This window comes from Vespa mandarinia, chromosome 5 (genome assembly GCF_050613455.1).
Source record: "Vespa mandarinia isolate Hongniang chromosome 5, ASM5061345v1, whole genome shotgun sequence".
Taxonomy (NCBI): domain Eukaryota; kingdom Metazoa; phylum Arthropoda; class Insecta; order Hymenoptera; family Vespidae; genus Vespa; species Vespa mandarinia.
Window position 1 is genome coordinate 2,282,501 of NC_140814.1, and position 6,417 is coordinate 2,288,917.

A 6,417-nucleotide genomic window follows, 5' to 3' on the forward strand; every position below is an offset into this window, starting at 1 on the left:
AAAGCTAAATGGCCGTAATCGTGAGAGGACACTATTGTATATTTCAATTTCAATACTATTATATATCTAATGAATTTGAATTAGAAATTTATTCAATGTACCAATTAATTTTATTATATCTATATCATCGATTCGTATAAAAAAAAAGCAATTATATATATAAATATATATTCTCTATATATATATATATTACATACTCTCTGTCTTTCTCTCTCTTTTTCTCTCCCTCTCTTTCTCTCTCTCTTTTTCTCTCCCTCTCTTTCTCCTGTCTCTTTTTCTCTCCCTTTCTTTCTCTACCTCTCTTTCTCTCTCTCTCTTTTTCTCTCCCTCTCTTTCTCCTCTCTCTTTTTCTCACTCTCTCTTTCTCTACCTCTCTTTCACTCTCTCTCTTTTTCTCTCCCTCTCTTTCTCTCTCTCTTTTTCTCTCCCTCTCTTTCTCTCACTCTCTCTTTCTCTCTCTTCATTTTGTTTTTTTTTCCACTATAATGATAATTAGTACAAATTGATATAATACGCTTTATGATTCATTGAAATATACTCGATAGAAAATAATTCATTGAAATAATGTAAAAAAAAAAAAAATAAAAAAAAAATAAAGAAAAAAAGAGAGAGCAAGAGAAAGAAAAAAAGAAAAAGAGAGAGATACGAGAAAGATAAAGAGATATAAAGATAGAGATAGAAAGAGTTCAGAGGACATTCGTATGCACTTTTCGAAGTAATACACTCGCCGCCTATATGCGGGCCACTCGACGAGAGAGCGAGCGCGTGTAAGCTCGTTCACGTGCACATAGACCGTAAACCGTATTTTACATATTTATTATTATCGGCCTCGGTCTCTCACGCGCCTCACGGGAGACATTGCACTTTTAAACGGGCTCGTGCTCTCTTCACTTACTCTCTCTCTCTCTCTCTCTCTCTCTCTTTCTCTCTCTCTCTATCTTTTTCTCTCTATTTCTTTCTCTCTCCTTTACGAGACTTACATTTACTAAACGATGCGAGAGAGATGAACCAATAAGAATGACTTTTAATCGACGATTATACATTCGTCCTTGGACTTGAGAAAAAGAAAATATATATATATATATATATATATAGAGAGAGAGAGAGAGAGATGAAAAATATAGATATATATGTATATAAAAATGGAACAAAATATGTTTATATCCTATTAAAATTTATTTAACAATTATTTAACGAAGTTTGTCTACATATAATTTCCTCTCGAAAAGTTATCTAAATTTTATCTCTACAAATTCTCTCTTTCTCTTTTTCTCTCTCTATCTATTCATACATATATATATATATATATATATATATATTATATATATATATATATATATATATTATATATATATATATATATATATTATATATATATACTCACCGAACTCTCGTCATCAAAATAGTCTCGCGAGTCGCACTCGAGGTAATATGTAAATTTAACTCGAATCGAGAAAACACGAATGGAAGTAAGAGAAAGAGAAAGAGAGAGAGAGAGAGAGAGAGAGAGAAAGGAGAAATGAAACATATCAAGAGAAGTACCCTCGGCGTAAAACAATTTTAGAATGTCTCGAAGCTCCGACTCTCTCTCTATCTCCCTCCCTCTCTCTCTCTCTCACTCTCTCTCTCTCTCTCTCTCTCTCTCTATTCTCCTTTTGTAAACGCAAGAGAGTGGTAGGGACCTTTTTCGAAAACTATTCGCCTTCTAATATTCTCCTCTCTCACGTTCATATTGATTTAACTCTCTCTCTTTCTCTCTCTCTCTTTCTCTCTCTGTCTCTTTCTCTCTCCCATGCTATTCGTAGAAGGAAGGGTCGAAGCTGGGTATGCCTCTGCATTACTTGCATATTACGTCTTGCAATAATGACGTAGAGAGTGGGGGAGAAAAGGAAAGTGGACGGGGAAAGGGGTAGGATGGGGTTGAAGTTGGGGTTGAGGTCGAAGTTGGTGGTGGTGGTGCTGGAGGTACCGCAACCGCCTTCATTTAATAAGAGCAAGAAGTCCGTCGCGAGCGAGAACGCGAGGGTACAAAGCCGGCTGTTTATACGTTACTACCGTAGTGCAATTATAATTATAATGCCATTGTCGTAGCATCAAGACCTTCGCAAACGACGACAACAACGAGACGTTGGATATGCATGCAACATTGCTTGTATGTGACGTATCTACTGGTAGGAGTTTTAGTGTTGGTACGTAAGACCAAGTAGATCATAGATGATAGAATTAAAGGTGGTAGTAGTGAGATATTTGATGGTGATAGTATGACGGTAGTACTAGTATTGGTGGTGGTGATGCCTTGCGTTATAGCTCAAACTAGACGAATGTCGAACCTTGGTTGGAAGCTCGGTCATAGGAGAAGGGAGACTTTGGTCGGATACGAAGCTTATGCGAGAACGTTGAAAGCCGATGTCGAATTAGCAAATCAAATTTCTCACGGAATTATTTCAATGCAAGCTGCTAAACATCCCGGGACGCAAACGAGAGACGTCGACGTCGACGACGACGACGACGACGATGCGAACGGAAGACGACGATGTCGACGACTACGATCATGACGACTATTGGAGTCCCGTACATATGCTCCTAAATAAAAAAAATTCTTTGTCTTTCTCTTTTCCCCTCTCTCTCTCTCTCTCTTTCTCTCTCTCAAACATATATATCTTCTCTTCATTTCTTTTTCTCTTTTTTTAAATCTATTTCTTTTTAATCTTTGAAATTTAATGTTCCTTTTTCTGTTTTTTATTTTTCATTATTTTATTTTTACTCTACATCTATTTAGTTTTTATTTATTTATTTATTTATTTATTTCCTTTTTTGCTTGCTTTTTTTATAAATCTTCCTTATTCACGTCTAGAACATGTGAAATTTTCGCTCGAACAAGCGTAGACATAAAAGAAAAAAGAAAAAAAAAAAAAAAAAAGAAGAAGGATAGAAGGAGAAGGAAACAAATCACTTACCATGTAATTGATCGAAACGAAACGTACGATAGTTCTTTTTAAAAAGGAAATTTTTCTTTATGAAAAAGATTCTACATACATCGTCATCGTCGTCTTCATTTTCGTCTTAGTAATCGTAGTCTCGTAGTAGTAACAGTAGTAGTAGTAATGTAATAGTAGTAGTAGTAGTAGTCGGATCGAATTGCATGAATGAAAATGCATATCTAGTTACTTTCTGACACGTGAGATTACATCGGAACAGTATTACGTCGATTACAAAGACGTTCATGAATATTTAAATGGGCTAGTACAGTTCGATATCTCGCTTCGTCGTACTCGAGAATACGTTCGAATAACTAATGAGCGTACAATTCTCGATACATTCGCGAACGAATGAAACAACATATAGACATATCACTTCTATCCGATGACTTCTTGACAAATTCGACAACAAATTTTGAGATTACATTACAGAAAAAGAAAGAGAGGAAGAAAAAGAGGAAGAGAGAAAGAGAGAGAGAGAGAGACCAATTTCTCTTTACATTTTTTTTTCTCATACATCGACCCTTTCTTCTCTTTTATTTATCTACGTTGTTATATTTTATAAAAACGATAAAAACGTCGCATTAGGATCGCGAAAAAAAATCGGGTCATCATGAAAAACATTTCTTTTTTTCTTTCTTTCTCTCTCTCTCTCTCTCTCTCTCTCTCTCTCTCTCTCTCTCTCTCTCTCTCTCTCTCTCTCTCTCTTGTAGCCGACTTTCATCGTTTCGACGATGCCGTGGCTCGTTTCGTCAGTCGAAAATTTCTCATGGAAAATAAAAAGTATTCGTGGCGTTGAGTAAAAACAACAAATACTAAAAGGAAAAGAAAAAGAAAAAGAAGAAAAAAATACGCAAAAATGCGTAAAAGGAAAAGAAAAGAACGAAGAAAAAAAAATATGATTTAAAAAAATAAATAAATAAATAAATAAAAAAGAACCAAAAAAATAGAAAGAGTTAGACTGAGAGAGAGAGAGAGAGAGAGAGAGAGAGAGAGAGAGAGAGAGAAAGAAAGAAAGAGAAAGAGGAAGAATAAAAATAGGGAGGAGAAGCAAAAAGATTGTAAGACAAAAAGAAAACAACAATTCGATAAATTGAAACGTTTCGAAAAGGATTATCGGCCGATCAAAGGGATTAAATTTCATTCTACTGGAGTTAGAAAAATCAATTTTTATTCGCAATCTATGCGAAATTTTTTTTCTCTCGATTGTTTTCTCCTTCGTTATATCCTTCCCGTTTTTATGTTTATTTTTGTTTTTCTTCTTGTTATTTCTCTTTTTCTCCCTCTCTCTCTTTCTCTCTCTCTCTCTCTTTATATATATATATATATATATCCCTCTTTCATTCTTTCTCTTTATTAATACGCGATTTCATCCTTTTTCATTTTTATTTTTATTTTTCATCTTCTTACAATTCTTATCAAATATAAATATATAATAATATATATGTCTGTGTACGTGTATGTGCACGCGTATATATATATATATATATATCTTTCTTTTTCTCTTCATTAATTTCGAAATTTGTTGAATGTGAAAAATGATGAGTAAGCCGATAAAAATCGATGATAAATTCAACGTCTACAGATAAGGCAGTAGATAATAAAAGGCGACGATATATCCCGTTGACCATTACATCGATAGATACTTATCGTGAACGCTATCATTTGCTCGCATTCGGCCCTTCGAGTAGATACTTTTAAAACGTGCTTGCGTGACTACGTTCTATATACAAGAGATAAATTTGTTCAAAAGAAGGAAGGAAGGAAGGAAGGAAGGAAGGAAAGAGAGGAGGGAAAAAGAAAAGAAGCAAAGAATAAATGAGCATGTACTTCCTTCCTCTTTTTGCAAACTTTATATATATATATATATATATATATATATATATATATACACACATATGTATATGTGTGTATGTATATGTATTTACGTATATGTCTCTATCTCTTTTTTATTTATTCCTTCTCCTTCTTGTTGATCCATTTATTTTCATTTCCATGAAAACGTTTGTAAAGATTGAAAGAGATAACGTAAATGATCCTTCAAAATTTTTTCCTTTCTTTCAACGATTATAGATCGTTTTAAATCAATACTGAAGACTCCTTTAAAACAATGATATATATATATATATATATCATATATATATATATATATATATCATATATATATATATATATCATATATATATATATATTATTTTACAAAAAAAAAAATAAAAATAAATAATTCCGTGTAAATATCAATAATCTTATCTCTTTCAATTTCTATAAATCGTTTTAATTCGATATTGTAATTGAAATATCGTGTATGTATGTATCCTTCCATATATACACAACATCTGTTATATAATGATTTTGCAACGATCCATGATGATAAATAAAGAACACGATAATAAAAAATCATAATCAAGCTTCACCATGATACAGTAATTTATATTATTAAAAATGTATATTAAAACAGAAAATGATAACATAGAAAAAGTGATGAGAAATAAAAAGGAAAAGAAAAAAAAATGGTAAAAGAAAAAGAAATTGTTGGAAATAGTCATCCCTTAGGAACCAACCAATTGTCCTTTACACATACAAATATATACACACTACCCATATACATACATACATACATATGTACATATACCTATATACATATTTATATACATACATATCTATATATACATATATCCGTTCTTATATACATGCATGCATGCAGACGGTCTATCTACTTGGAAGATAAACTTTTAGCACGTCTTCATTAGAGTTTTCTAGTATATTTGTGGTAGAGGAAAGAAAAGAAAAGGAAAGAAAAGAAAAGAAAAGAAAAGAAAAGAAACGAAAGGAAAAGAAAGTTCTCTTATTGCTCGTGGAGAAACAACATGGATCTTTTCTTACTTCAGTTCTCGCTTTCCTTTCTAACGCGTCATAGAAACGAACGACGACGAGTATGGTACCATCTAAACGCCGAATACTTTCCCTACCTCTTCCTCTCTCTCTCTCTCTCTCTCTCTCTCTCTCTCTTTCCACCACCAAAACTATCAACCCTCTTTCCACTCTTTTCCACTATCCTAGCACCGTACTTCTTTTCTTCCTCTCTGCTTTTTGCGACTTCGTGAGAAGGTCTAACCTAATGGTAGATACTTTAGCCAAAACCATTGGTGACGTCGTCTTGGTACATAAGACGACGACTTTGGTGTCTAAAGAGGATGAGAGAGGAGAGGAGAGGAGAGGAGAGAAAACGAGAGCAGGGATCTGTGGTAACGAGGAAAAGGAGAAGGAGGAGGAGGAGGGGAAGGGGAAGGAGGCTGTGGAGAGAGAAAGTTACTGAGCATTCGAGAGAACGAGCCAATAAAAGCAGTCGGTCTCTTTAAGTAATCGCCTTCCTAGCGAAAGACTACTATTCGCCACGACACGACGAATTGGTGCATGTGCATGTGCATGTGCATGTGCA